Source organism: Globicephala melas, unplaced genomic scaffold, assembly GCF_963455315.2.
Source record: "Globicephala melas unplaced genomic scaffold, mGloMel1.2 SCAFFOLD_354, whole genome shotgun sequence".
Taxonomy (NCBI): domain Eukaryota; kingdom Metazoa; phylum Chordata; class Mammalia; order Artiodactyla; family Delphinidae; genus Globicephala; species Globicephala melas.
Window position 1 is genome coordinate 227015 of NW_027207523.1, and position 12094 is coordinate 239108.

General features: G+C 69.1%; 6 non-coding genes across 6 annotated transcripts; all 6 read right to left on the reverse strand.

Moving 5' to 3' along the window:
* Positions 1–1930: 1930 nt before the first annotated feature.
* LOC132596581 (5S ribosomal RNA) lies at positions 1931–2049 on the reverse strand. The gene has a single exon (XR_009562659.1). It is a non-coding gene; the product is annotated as a 5S ribosomal RNA (ribosomal RNA).
* A 2697-nt stretch (positions 2050–4746) lies between these two features.
* LOC132596605 (5S ribosomal RNA) lies at positions 4747–4866 on the reverse strand. Its single transcript, XR_009562682.1, has one exon. It is a non-coding gene; the product is annotated as a 5S ribosomal RNA (ribosomal RNA).
* A 931-nt stretch (positions 4867–5797) lies between these two features.
* On the reverse strand, positions 5798–5916 carry LOC132596582 (5S ribosomal RNA). The gene has a single exon (XR_009562660.1). It is a non-coding gene; the product is annotated as a 5S ribosomal RNA (ribosomal RNA).
* A 933-nt stretch (positions 5917–6849) lies between these two features.
* LOC132596583 (5S ribosomal RNA) lies at positions 6850–6968 on the reverse strand. The gene has a single exon (XR_009562661.1). It is a non-coding gene; the product is annotated as a 5S ribosomal RNA (ribosomal RNA).
* A 2697-nt stretch (positions 6969–9665) lies between these two features.
* Positions 9666–9784, reverse strand: LOC132596585 (5S ribosomal RNA). Its single transcript, XR_009562663.1, has one exon. It is a non-coding gene; the product is annotated as a 5S ribosomal RNA (ribosomal RNA).
* Positions 9785–10717: 933 nt separating this feature from the next.
* Positions 10718–10836, reverse strand: LOC132596586 (5S ribosomal RNA). The gene has a single exon (XR_009562664.1). It is a non-coding gene; the product is annotated as a 5S ribosomal RNA (ribosomal RNA).
* Positions 10837–12094: the final 1258 nt, after the last annotated feature.

Sequence of the window (12094 nt, forward strand, 5' to 3'; positions counted from 1 at the left end):
GCCTGGTAGCGCGACACCCCACCGGCCCACAGACGTAGCCTCCCCAGCTGTGCTCACAGCGAGTCCAACCGCAGCCTGCATCCCTCCACGGGACACTTGGATTACTCCCGCGATCCCCACGAGGTGCGGCACCCGGCGGCCGAATGGGCTGAGATCCTGCCCTTGCGGCGCCCTGTGGCCACCTCCGCCTCCCTCACGGTACTGGCCGAGGCCTCGGACCAGCGGGCCCCGGCTCCCAGCTCAGCGCTGCTCCTCCGCCCCTCTCACCTCCTGCCCGACGTCCAGGCTACCGAGCACCCTCCACCCCCGCCCACCTTCATGCCACTCAGCCGGAACCCGGGAGGCAATGCCAACTACCAGGTGTATGACAGTCTGGTGCTGAAGCGGCAACCGCAGGAGGGCCAAGCGCGGGCCAACTCACTGCTACCTTCCACCTCGGCCTCCAGGCCCTCTCTGCACGGGAGCCAGACTGGGAAAATGAACTTACCAGCAGCAAGTGGGGGCAGGGGCAGGGGGCGGCAGGGCATGGAGAGAGGAATAAAGAGCGCCAGAGTCCAGGAAACATTGGTGGTCTGTGGCTTGGAAGCGCCACTCCTTCTGCCAGCCTGGGTCCCTGCGCTTGGCTTCCTGCAATAAGAAGCCAGTGTCCCCTTCTTGGCCTGAGGGTCCCTTTGGTTTAGTGGCCACAGTTCTGCCAGCAGGCCCCTCCTGGTCCTATACCATGCACTAAGTACATCTGCAGCTGCAGACTCCAAACCCCTGGTCTCTGGGCACCTCCTCTGTGTCTCAGCTGTCCCTGTCCACAGAGAGCCTCATACAAGAAGTTGCTTCCAAACTGGGAGGTTCCACATCTGGGCAGGTCCAGCTCCAGGCCCAGTGAAGGGCATGAAGAAGGCTGAGGCTCTGGACTCCAGCCAGGCCTTCAGCAGGCCTCTGAGGCCAAGGTCTTCCTAGTCTCAAGAGGGGCCAAGAGACGCAATGTGTCATTTGAACAAGTGAGTCAGCGGGCGGTGAGCGAATGAATGACCGCTCGAGGGGATGTATGCCGGCCACCGGGCCCTGTTTGACTGTCCAGGCTCAGCTTACCTGACCCTGGTTACCAGGGAATGCCACTCTGGGCCCTCCTTTTCATCCCCCTCCCTCACTGTGACCTCACCACCTGCCCCATTATGACCCAGTCTGGCTCCCAGTTAAAACTGGAGGGCAGAGGGCCCAGGCAGTCCTGGGACCAACGGCCATGGGTGAGCGAAACTACTACCGAGCCGAGCCGTTCACTGGCCCCATCCCCAGGAAATGCCAGGAGCAAGGATACTCAATTCTTCTGATCCCGGTCAGCTTCATCTTGCTCAACGTGGGGATCAACATGGTGACTATGGTCAGGGCAGGATCTGTGCAGCGCGGTTGGGGGAGCCCTGGGGTCTTGAAGGGGCTGAGGTGGGAGGGCTGCTGGGGTGTGACCGGGACAAGGGTTGGATTTCAGGGCTCACCCTGCTCCCGGCCTCCCCCCTCCCCTTCTTCCCTCAACTCTGGAGGCATCTGAAGAGATTCTTGCGGGCACTTTTCAATCGTATTTTCCACAAAGGTGAGTGGGCGCCGGCGTGGGTTCAGGGGATGTGGGCCTGTCCCCTTTCTTCTATCCCTGCCTTGATTCTCAGCCCCTCAGGAACCCAGGCCCTGACCCATCTCGCCTTTCCCCACAGACAAGCAAGCCAGCTGTGTAGGCACCCATCGCATGTGCATGCGCTGCTCCGTGGATCCCAAGAACCTGTGCTCAAGAGTTTCTTCCCACTTCTGCCATCGCCCAAGCTTCCTGCTCGGGCAGGTAAACCCACCTTGACTACTGCCTGCAGCGGGGCTCGGCGGGGGCGGAGCCGGCGGCCCCCCCGCCGCGGGCGAGTAAAGGAGAAGGCGGGCGGAGCGGGAGGCAAAAAGCCTACAGCACCCGGTATTCCCAGGCGGTCTCCCATCCAAGTACTAACCAGGCCCGACCCTGCTTAGCTTCCGAGATCAGACGAGATCGGGCGCGTTCAGGGTGGTATGGCCGTAGACGGGGGCGGGGGGCCGCGGGCGGCCTCTTGAGGCCCAGTTTCGCTGGCGCTGGCGCCTTAACGCCAGCCTGGCGGCCGGCCCGCCCCGGCAGGGCCCCCTCGCCCGCCCAGGCAGGGGCAACGGAGGTCTCGGGTATCGGGCGGCGGCGGAGGGTTTGGCGACCACCTCCCAGCCCAGGGCGGCCGTGACCCAGCAAACCCTTCGGCGCTTGGCGCCCCGCCCAAGATCCCGCACGTCGCTCACAGGGACGTGGCCCCGGAGGCTTCAGGGCCCGGGGCCCGCGGTCCCTTGGGCATCGGCCCTGCCCGCCCACGCGGCCCTAGGCGCAGCCCGGCCGCAGCCCGGGCCGGCCCTCCTGCCCGACAGCAGCTGGCCCGAAGCCACCGGGAGCCACCATTGAGTCGCCACGGCCCCTCAGCCCCGGCAAGGCCACCCTTGCCCCCACACCCCCCGCCGAGCTCAGGACCCCGCCCCTGGTGGCCGGCAGGCCCGGGGAAGCGGCCCCTGCCCTCGATCCCGCTCCCGCACCCGGCCGCGGTGACACGCCAGAGGGGCGGGGTGGGGGTGGGGCTTTTGTCGGAGGGAGCTGTGGAGGGACACACCAGCACACAGGTGGCGGCGCCGGGGCTGGGCGCCGGTGGGGGCGGCCAGGTGCAGGTCGAGGGGCTCGCGGGCCGAAAGGACGGCAACTGGGCCCATGGCGGAGTCTGGGTCTGGAGGGCTCTGAGCCTCCATCCGCTCTGGTGCCTCGGGTCTACCGGCCCGACGCCTGGTAGCGCGACACCCCACCGGCCCACAGACGTAGCCTCCCCAGCTGTGCTCACAGCGAGTCCAACCGCAGCCTGCATCCCTCCACGGGACACTTGGATTACTCCCGCGATCCCCACGAGGTGCGGCACCCGGCGGCCGAATGGGCTGAGATCCTGCCCTTGCGGCGCCCTGTGGCCACCTCCGCCTCCCTCACGGTACTGGCCGAGGCCTCGGACCAGCGGGCCCCGGCTCCCAGCTCAGCGCTGCTCCTCCGCCCCTCTCACCTCCTGCCCGACGTCCAGGCTACCGAGCACCCTCCACCCCCGCCCACCTTCATGCCACTCAGCCGGAACCCGGGAGGCAATGCCAACTACCAGGTGTATGACAGTCTGGTGCTGAAGCGGCAACCGCAGGAGGGCCAAGCGCGGACCAACTCGCTGCTACCTTCCACCTCGGCCTCCAGGCCCTCTCTGCACGGGAGCCAGACTGGGAAAGTGAACTTACCAGCAGCAAGTGGGGGCAGGGGCAGGGGGCGGCAGGGCATGGAGAGAGGAATAAAGAGCGCCAGAGTCCAGGAAACATTGGTGGTCTGTGGCTTGGAAGCGCCACTCCTTCTGCCAGCCTGGGTCCCTGCGCTTGGCTTCCTGCAATAAGAAGCCAGTGTCCCCTTCTTGGCCTGAGGGTCCCTTTGGTTTAGTGGCCACAGTTCTGCCAGCAGGCCCCTCCTGGTCCTATACCATGCACTAAGTACATCTGCAGCTGCAGACTCCAAACCCCTGGTCTCTGGGCACCTCCTCTGTGGCTCAGCTGTCCCTGTCCACAGAGAGCCTCATACAAGAAGTTGCTTCCAAACTGGGAGGTTCCACATCTGGGCAGGTCCAGCTCCAGGCCCAGTGAAGGGCATGAAGAAGGCTGAGGCTCTGGACTCCAGCCAGGCCTTCAGCAGGCCTCTGAGGCCAAGGTCTTCCTAGTCTCAAGAGGGGCCAAGAGACGCAATGTGTCATTTGAACAAGTGAGTCAGCGGGCGGTGAGCGAATGAATGACCGCTCGAGGGGATGTATGCCGGCCACCGGGCCCTGTTTGACTGTCCAGGCTCAGCTTACCTGACCCTGGTTACCAGGGAATGCCACTCTGGGCCCTCCTTTTCATCCCCCTCCCTCACTGTGACCTCACCACCTGCCCCATTATGACCCAGTCTGGCTCCCAGTTAAAACTGGAGGGCAGAGGGCCCAGGCAGTCCTGGGACCAACGGCCATGGGTGAGCGAAACTACTACCGAGCCGAGCCGTTCACTGGCCCCATCCCCAGGAAATGCCAGGAGCAAGGATACTCAATTCTTCTGATCCCGGTCAGCTTCATCTTGCTCAACGTGGGGATCAACATGGTGACTATGGTCAGGGCAGGATCTGTGCAGCGCGGTTGGGGGAGCCCTGGGGTCTTGAAGGGGCTGAGGTGGGAGGGCTGCTGGGGTGTGACCGGGACAAGGGTTGGATTTCAGGGCTCACCCTGCTCCCGGCCTCCCCCCTCCCCTTCTTCCCTCAACTCTGGAGGCATCTGAAGAGATTCTTGCGGGCACTTTTCAATCGTATTTTCCACAAAGGTGAGTGGGCGCCGGCGTGGGTTCAGGGGATGTGGGCCTGTCCCCTTTCTTCTATCCCTGCCTTGATTCTCAGCCCCTCAGGAACCCAGGCCCTGACCCATCTCGCCTTTCCCCACAGACAAGCAAGCCAGCTGTGTAGGCACCCATCGCATGTGCATGCGCTGCTCCGTGGATCCCAAGAACCTGTGCTCAAGAGTTTCTTCCCACTTCTGCCATCGCCCAAGCTTCCTGCTTGGGCAGGTAAACCCACCTTGACTACTGCCTGCAGCGGGGCTCGGCGGGGGCGGAGCCGGCGGCCCCCCCGCCGCGGGCGAGTAAAGGAGAAGGCGGGCGGAGCGGGAGGCAAAAAGCCTACAGCACCCGGTATTCCCAGGCGGTCTCCCATCCAAGTACTAACCAGGCCCGACCCTGCTTAGCTTCCAGAGATCAGACGAGATCGGGCGCGTTCAGGGTGGTATGGCCGTAGACGGGGGCGGGGGGCCGCGGGCGGCCTCTTGAGGCCCAGTTTCGCTGGCGCTGGCGCCTTAACGCCAGCCTGGCGGCCGGCCCGCCCCGGCAGGGCCCCCTCGCCCGCCCAGGCAGGGGCAACGGAGGTCTCGGGTATCGGGCGGCGGCGGAGGGTTTGGCGACCACCTCCCAGCCCAGGGCGGCCGTGACCCAGCAAACCCTTCGGCGCTTGGCGCCCCGCCCAAGATCCCGCACGTCGCTCACAGGGACGTGGCCCCGGAGGCTTCAGGGCCCGGGGCCCGCGGTCCCTTGGGCATCGGCCCTGCCCGCCCACGCGGCCCTAGGCGCAGCCCGGCCGCAGCCCGGGCCGGCCCTCCTGCCCGACAGCAGCTGGCCCGAAGCCACCGGGAGCCACCATTGAGTCGCCACGGCCCCTCAGCCCCGGCAAGGCCACCCTTGCCCCCACACCCCCCGCCGAGCTCAGGACCCCGCCCCTGGTGGCCGGCAGGCCCGGGGAAGCGGCCCCTGCCCTCGATCCCGCTCCCGCACCCGGCCGCGGTGACACGCCAGAGGGGCGGGGTGGGGGGGGCTTTTGTCGGAGGGAGCTGTGGAGGGACACACCGGCACACAGGTGGCGGCGCCGGGGCTGGGCGCCGGTGGGGGCGGCCAGGTGCAGGTCGAGGGGCTCGCGGGCCGAAAGGACGGCAACTGGGCCCGCGGCGGAGTCTGGGTCCGGGCCAGCCACCCCGGGAGCGTCTGGGGTGCGCCTGCCTTCCAGGGCCGCCTTCTGGCCGCCTGGCCGGCCGGGCCGGCGGGGAGCGACCCCGCCGGCGCGCGCCGTGGTGGGAGGGGCCTGAGGAGGTGGGGCCTGCAGCGGGGCCCGGCGGGGGCGGAGCCGGCGGCCCCCGCCGCGGGCGAGTAAAGGAGAAGGCGGGCGGAGCGGGAGGCAAAAAGCCTACAGCACCCGGTATTCCCAGGCGGTCTCCCATCCAAGTACTAACCAGGCCCGACCCTGCTTAGCTTCCGAGATCAGACGAGATCGGGCGCGTTCAGGGTGGTATGGCCGTAGACGGGGGCGGGGGGCCGCGGGCGGCCTCTTGAGGCCCAGTTTCGCTGGCGCTGGCGCCTTAACGCCAGCCTGGCGGCCGGCCCGCCCCGGCAGGGCCCCCTCGCCCGCCCAGGCAGGGGCAACGGAGGTCTCGGGTATCGGGCGGCGGCGGAGGGTTTGGCGACCACCTCCCAGCCCAGGGCGGCCGTGACCCAGCAAACCCTTCGGCGCTTGGCGCCCCGCCCAAGATCCCGCACGTCGCTCACAGGGACGTGGCCCCGGAGGCTTCAGGGCCCGGGGCCCGCGGTCCCTTGGGCATCGGCCCTGCCCGCCCACGCGGCCCTAGGCGCAGCCCGGCCGCAGCCCGGGCCGGCCCTCCTGCCCGACAGCAGCTGGCCCGAAGCCACTGGGAGCCACCATTGAGTCGCCACGGCCCCTCAACCCCGGCAAGGCCACCCTTGCCCCCACACCCCCCGCCGAGCTCAGGACCCCGCCCCTGGTGGCCGGCAGGCCCGGGGAAGCGGCCCCTGCCCTCGATCCCGCTCCCGCACCCGGCCGCGGTGACACGCCAGAGGGGCGGGGTGGGGGGGGCTTTTGTCGGAGGGAGCTGTGGAGGGACACACCGGCACACAGGTGGCGGCGCCGGGGCTGGGCGCCGGTGGGGGCGGCCAGGTGCAGGTCGAGGGGCTCGCGGGCCGAAAGGACGGCAACTGGGCCCGCGGCGGAGTCTGGGTCCGGGCCAGCCACCCCGGGAGCGTCTGGGGTGCGCCTGCCTTCCAGGGCCGCCTTCTGGCCGCCTGGCCGGCCGGGCCTGCGGGGAGCGACCCCGCCGGCGCGCGCCGTGGTGGGAGGGGCCTGAGGAGGTGGGGCCTGCAGCGGGGCCCGGCGGGGGCGGAGCCGGCGGCCCCCCCGCCGCGGGCGAGTAAAGGAGAAGGCGGGCGGAGCGGGAGGCAAAAAGCCTACAGCACCCGGTATTCCCAGGCGGTCTCCCATCCAAGTACTAACCAGGCCCGACCCTGCTTAGCTTCCGAGATCAGACGAGATCGGGCGCGTTCAGGGTGGTATGGCCGTAGACGGGGGCGGGGGGCCGCGGGCGGCCTCTTGAGGCCCAGTTTCGCTGGCGCTGGCGCCTTAACGCCAGCCTGGCGGCCGGCCCGCCCCGGCAGGGCCCCCTCGCCCGCCCAGGCAGGGGCAACGGAGGTCTCGGGTATCGGGCGGCGGCGGAGGGTTTGGCGACCACCTCCCAGCCCAGGGCGGCCGTGACCCAGCAAACCCTTCGGCGCTTGGCGCCCCGCCCAAGATCCCGCACGTCGCTCACAGGGACGTGGCCCCGGAGGCTTCAGGGCCCGGGGCCCGCGGTCCCTTGGGCATCGGCCCTGCCCGCCCACGCGGCCCTAGGCGCAGCCCGGCCGCAGCCCGGGCCGGCCCTCCTGCCCGACAGCAGCTGGCCCGAAGCCACCGGGAGCCACCATTGAGTCGCCACGGCCCCTCAGCCCCGGCAAGGCCACCCTTGCCCCCACACCCCCCGCCGAGCTCAGGACCCCGCCCCTGGTGGCCGGCAGGCCCGGGGAAGCGGCCCCTGCCCTCGATCCCGCTCCCGCACCCGGCCGCGGTGACACGCCAGAGGGGCGGGGTGGGGGTGGGGCTTTTGTCGGAGGGAGCTGTGGAGGGACACACTGGCACACAGGTGGCGGCGCCGGGGCTGGGCGCCGGTGGGGGCGGCCAGGTGCAGGTCGAGGGGCTCGCGGGCCGAAAGGACGGCAACTGGGCCCATGGCGGAGTCTGGGTCTGGAGGGCTCTGAGCCTCCATCCGCTCTGGTGCCTCGGGTCTACCGGCCCGACGCCTGGTAGCGCGACACCCCACCGGCCCACAGACGTAGCCTCCCCAGCTGTGCTCACAGCGAGTCCAACCGCAGCCTGCATCCCTCCACGGGACACTTGGATTACTCCCGCGATCCCCACGAGGTGCGGCACCCGGCGGCCGAATGGGCTGAGATCCTGCCCTTGCGGCGCCCTGTGGCCACCTCCGCCTCCCTCACGGTACTGGCCGAGGCCTCGGACCAGCGGGCCCCGGCTCCCAGCTCAGCGCTGCTCCTCCGCCCCTCTCACCTCCTGCCCGACGTCCAGGCTACCGAGCACCCTCCACCCCCGCCCACCTTCATGCCACTCAGCCGGAACCCGGGAGGCAATGCCAACTACCAGGTGTATGACAGTCTGGTGCTGAAGCGGCAACCGCAGGAGGGCCAAGCGCGGGCCAACTCGCTGCTACCTTCCACCTCGGCCTCCAGGCCCTCTCTGCACGGGAGCCAGACTGGGAAAATGAACTTACCAGCAGCAAGTGGGGGCAGGGGCAGGGGGCGGCAGGGCATGGAGAGAGGAATAAAGAGCGCCAGAGTCCAGGAAACATTGGTGGTCTGTGGCTTGGAAGCGCCACTCCTTCTGCCAGCCTGGGTCCCTGCGCTTGGCTTCCTGCAATAAGAAGCCAGTGTCCCCTTCTTGGCCTGAGGGTCCCTTTGGTTTAGTGGCCACAGTTCTGCCAGCAGGCCCCTCCTGGTCCTATACCATGCACTAAGTACATCTGCAGCTGCAGACTCCAAACCCCTGGTCTCTGGGCACCTCCTCTGTGTCTCAGCTGTCCCTGTCCACAGAGAGCCTCATACAAGAAGTTGCTTCCAAACTGGGAGGTTCCACATCTGGGCAGGTCCAGCTCCAGGCCCAGTGAAGGGCATGAAGAAGGCTGAGGCTCTGGACTCCAGCCAGGCCTTCAGCAGGCCTCTGAGGCCAAGGTCTTCCTAGTCTCAAGAGGGGCCAAGAGACGCAATGTGTCATTTGAACAAGTGAGTCAGCGGGCGGTGAGCGAATGAATGACCGCTCGAGGGGATGTATGCCGGCCACCGGGCCCTGTTTGACTGTCCAGGCTCAGCTTACCTGACCCTGGTTACCAGGGAATGCCACTCTGGGCCCTCCTTTTCATCCCCCTCCCTCACTGTGACCTCACCACCTGCCCCATTATGACCCAGTCTGGCTCCCAGTTAAAACTGGAGGGCAGAGGGCCCAGGCAGTCCTGGGACCAACGGCCATGGGTGAGCGAAACTACTACCGAGCCGAGCCGTTCACTGGCCCCATCCCCAGGAAATGCCAGGAGCAAGGATACTCAATTCTTCTGATCCCGGTCAGCTTCATCTTGCTCAACGTGGGGATCAACATGGTGACTACGGTCAGGGCAGGATCTGTGCAGCGCGGTTGGGGGAGCCCTGGGGTCTTGAAGGGGCTGAGGTGGGAGGGCTGCTGGGGTGTGACCGGGACAAGGGTTGGATTTCAGGGCTCACCCTGCTCCCGGCCTCCCCCCTCCCCTTCTTCCCTCAACTCTGGAGGCATCTGAAGAGATTCTTGCGGGCACTTTTCAATCGTATTTTCCACAAAGGTGAGTGGGCGCCGGCGTGGGTTCAGGGGATGTGGGCCTGTCCCCTTTCTTCTATCCCTGCCTTGATTCTCAGCCCCTCAGGAACCCAGGCCCTGACCCATCTCGCCTTTCCCCACAGACAAGCAAGCCAGCTGTGTAGGCACCCATCGCATGTGCATGCGCTGCTCCGTGGATCCCAAGAACCTGTGCTCAAGAGTTTCTTCCCACTTCTGCCATCGCCCAAGCTTCCTGCTCGGGCAGGTAAACCCACCTTGACTACTGCCTGCAGCGGGGCTCGGCGGGGGCGGAGCCGGCGGCCCCCCCGCCGCGGGCGAGTAAAGGAGAAGGCGGGCGGAGCGGGAGGCAAAAAGCCTACAGCACCCGGTATTCCCAGGCGGTCTCCCATCCAAGTACTAACCAGGCCCGACCCTGCTTAGCTTCCGAGATCAGACGAGATCGGGCGCGTTCAGGGTGGTATGGCCGTAGACGGGGGCGGGGGGCCGCGGGCGGCCTCTTGAGGCCCAGTTTCGCTGGCGCTGGCGCCTTAACGCCAGCCTGGCGGCCGGCCCGCCCCGGCAGGGCCCCCTCGCCCGCCCAGGCAGGGGCAACGGAGGTCTCGGGTATCGGGCGGCGGCGGAGGGTTTGGCGACCACCTCCCAGCCCAGGGCGGCCGTGACCCAGCAAACCCTTCGGCGCTTGGCGCCCCGCCCAAGATCCCGCACGTCGCTCACAGGGACGTGGCCCCGGAGGCTTCAGGGCCCGGGGCCCGCGGTCCCTTGGGCATCGGCCCTGCCCGCCCACGCGGCCCTAGGCGCAGCCCGGCCGCAGCCCGGGCCGGCCCTCCTGCCCGACAGCAGCTGGCCCGAAGCCACCGGGAGCCACCATTGAGTCGCCACGGCCCCTCAGCCCCGGCAAGGCCACCCTTGCCCCCACACCCCCCGCCGAGCTCAGGACCCCGCCCCTGGTGGCCGGCAGGCCCGGGGAAGCGGCCCCTGCCCTCGATCCCGCTCCCGCACCCGGCCGCGGTGACACGCCAGAGGGGCGGGGTGGGGGTGGGGCTTTTGTCGGAGGGAGCTGTGGAGGGACACACCGGCACACAGGTGGCGGCGCCGGGGCTGGGCGCCGGTGGGGGCGGCCAGGTGCAGGTCGAGGGGCTCGCGGGCCGAAAGGACGGCAACTGGGCCCGCGGCGGAGTCTGGGTCCGGGCCAGCCACCACGGGAGCGTCTGGGGTGCGGCTGCCTTCCAGGGCCGCCTTCTGGCCGCCTGGCCGGCCGGGCCGGCGGGCAGCGCCCCCGCCGGCGCGCGCCGTGGTGGGAGGGGCCTGAGGAGGTGGGGCCTGCAGCGGGGCCCGGCGGGGGCGGAGCCGGCGGCCCCCGCCGCGGGCGAGTAAAGGAGAAGGCGGGCGGAGCGGGAGGCAAAAAGCCTACAGCACCCGGTATTCCCAGGCGGTCTCCCATCCAAGTACTAACCAGGCCCGACCCTGCTTAGCTTCCGAGATCAGACGAGATCGGGCGCGTTCAGGGTGGTATGGCCGTAGACGGGGGCGGGGGGCCGCGGGCGGCCTCTTGAGGCCCAGTTTCGCTGGCGCTGGCGCCTTAACGCCAGCCTGGCGGCCGGCCCGCCCCGGCAGGGCCCCCTCGCCCGCCCAGGCAGGGGCAACGGAGGTCTCGGGTATCGGGCGGCGGCGGAGGGTTTGGCGACCACCTCCCAGCCCAGGGCGGCCGTGACCCAGCAAACCCTTCGGCGCTTGGCGCCCCGCCCAAGATCCCGCACGTCGCTCACAGGGACGTGGCCCCGGAGGCTTCAGGGCCCGGGGCCCGCGGTCCCTTGGGCATCGGCCCTGCCCGCCCACGCGGCCCTAGGCGCAGCCCGGCCGCAGCCCGGGCCGGCCCTCCTGCCCGACAGCAGCTGGCCCGAAGCCACCGGGAGCCACCATTGAGTCGCCACGGCCCCTCAGCCCCGGCAAGGCCACCCTTGCTCCCACACCCCCCGCCGAGCTCAGGACCCCGCCCCTGGTGGCCGGCAGGCCCGGGGAAGCGGCCCCTGCCCTCGATCCCGCTCCCGCACCCGGCCGCGGTGACACGCCAGAGGGGCGGGGTGGGGGGGGGCTTTTGTCGGAGGGAGCTGTGGAGGGACACACCGGCACACAGGTGGCGGCGCCGGGGCTGGGCGCCGGTGGGGGCGGCCAGGTGCAGGTCGAGGGGCTCGCGGGCCGAAAGGACGGCAACTGGGCCCGCGGCGGAGTCTGGGTCTGGAGGGCTCTGAGCCTCCATCCGCTCTGGTGCCTCGGGTCTACCGGCCCGACGCCTGGTAGCGCGACACCCCACCGGCCCACAGACGTAGCCTCCCCAGCTGTGCTCACAGCGAGTCCAACCGCAGCCTGCATCCCTCCACGGGACACTTGGATTACTCCCGCGATCCCCACGAGGTGCGGCACCCGGCGGCCGAATGGGCTGAGATCCTGCCCTTGCGGCGCCCTGTGGCCACCTCCGCCTCCCTCACGGTACTGGCCGAGGCCTCGGACCAGCGGGCCCCGGCTCCCAGCTCAGCGCTGCTCCTCCGCCCCTCTCACCTCCTGCCCGACGTCCAGGCTACCGAGCACCCTCCACCCCCGCCCACCTTCATGCCACTCAGCCGGAACCCGGGAGGCAATGCCAACTACCAGGTGTATGACAGTCTGGTGCTGAAGCGGCAACCGCAGGAGGGCCAAGCGCGGGCCAACTCGCTGCTACCTTCCACCTCGGCCTCCAGGCCCTCTCTGCACGGGAGCCAGACTGGGAAAATGAACTTACCAGCA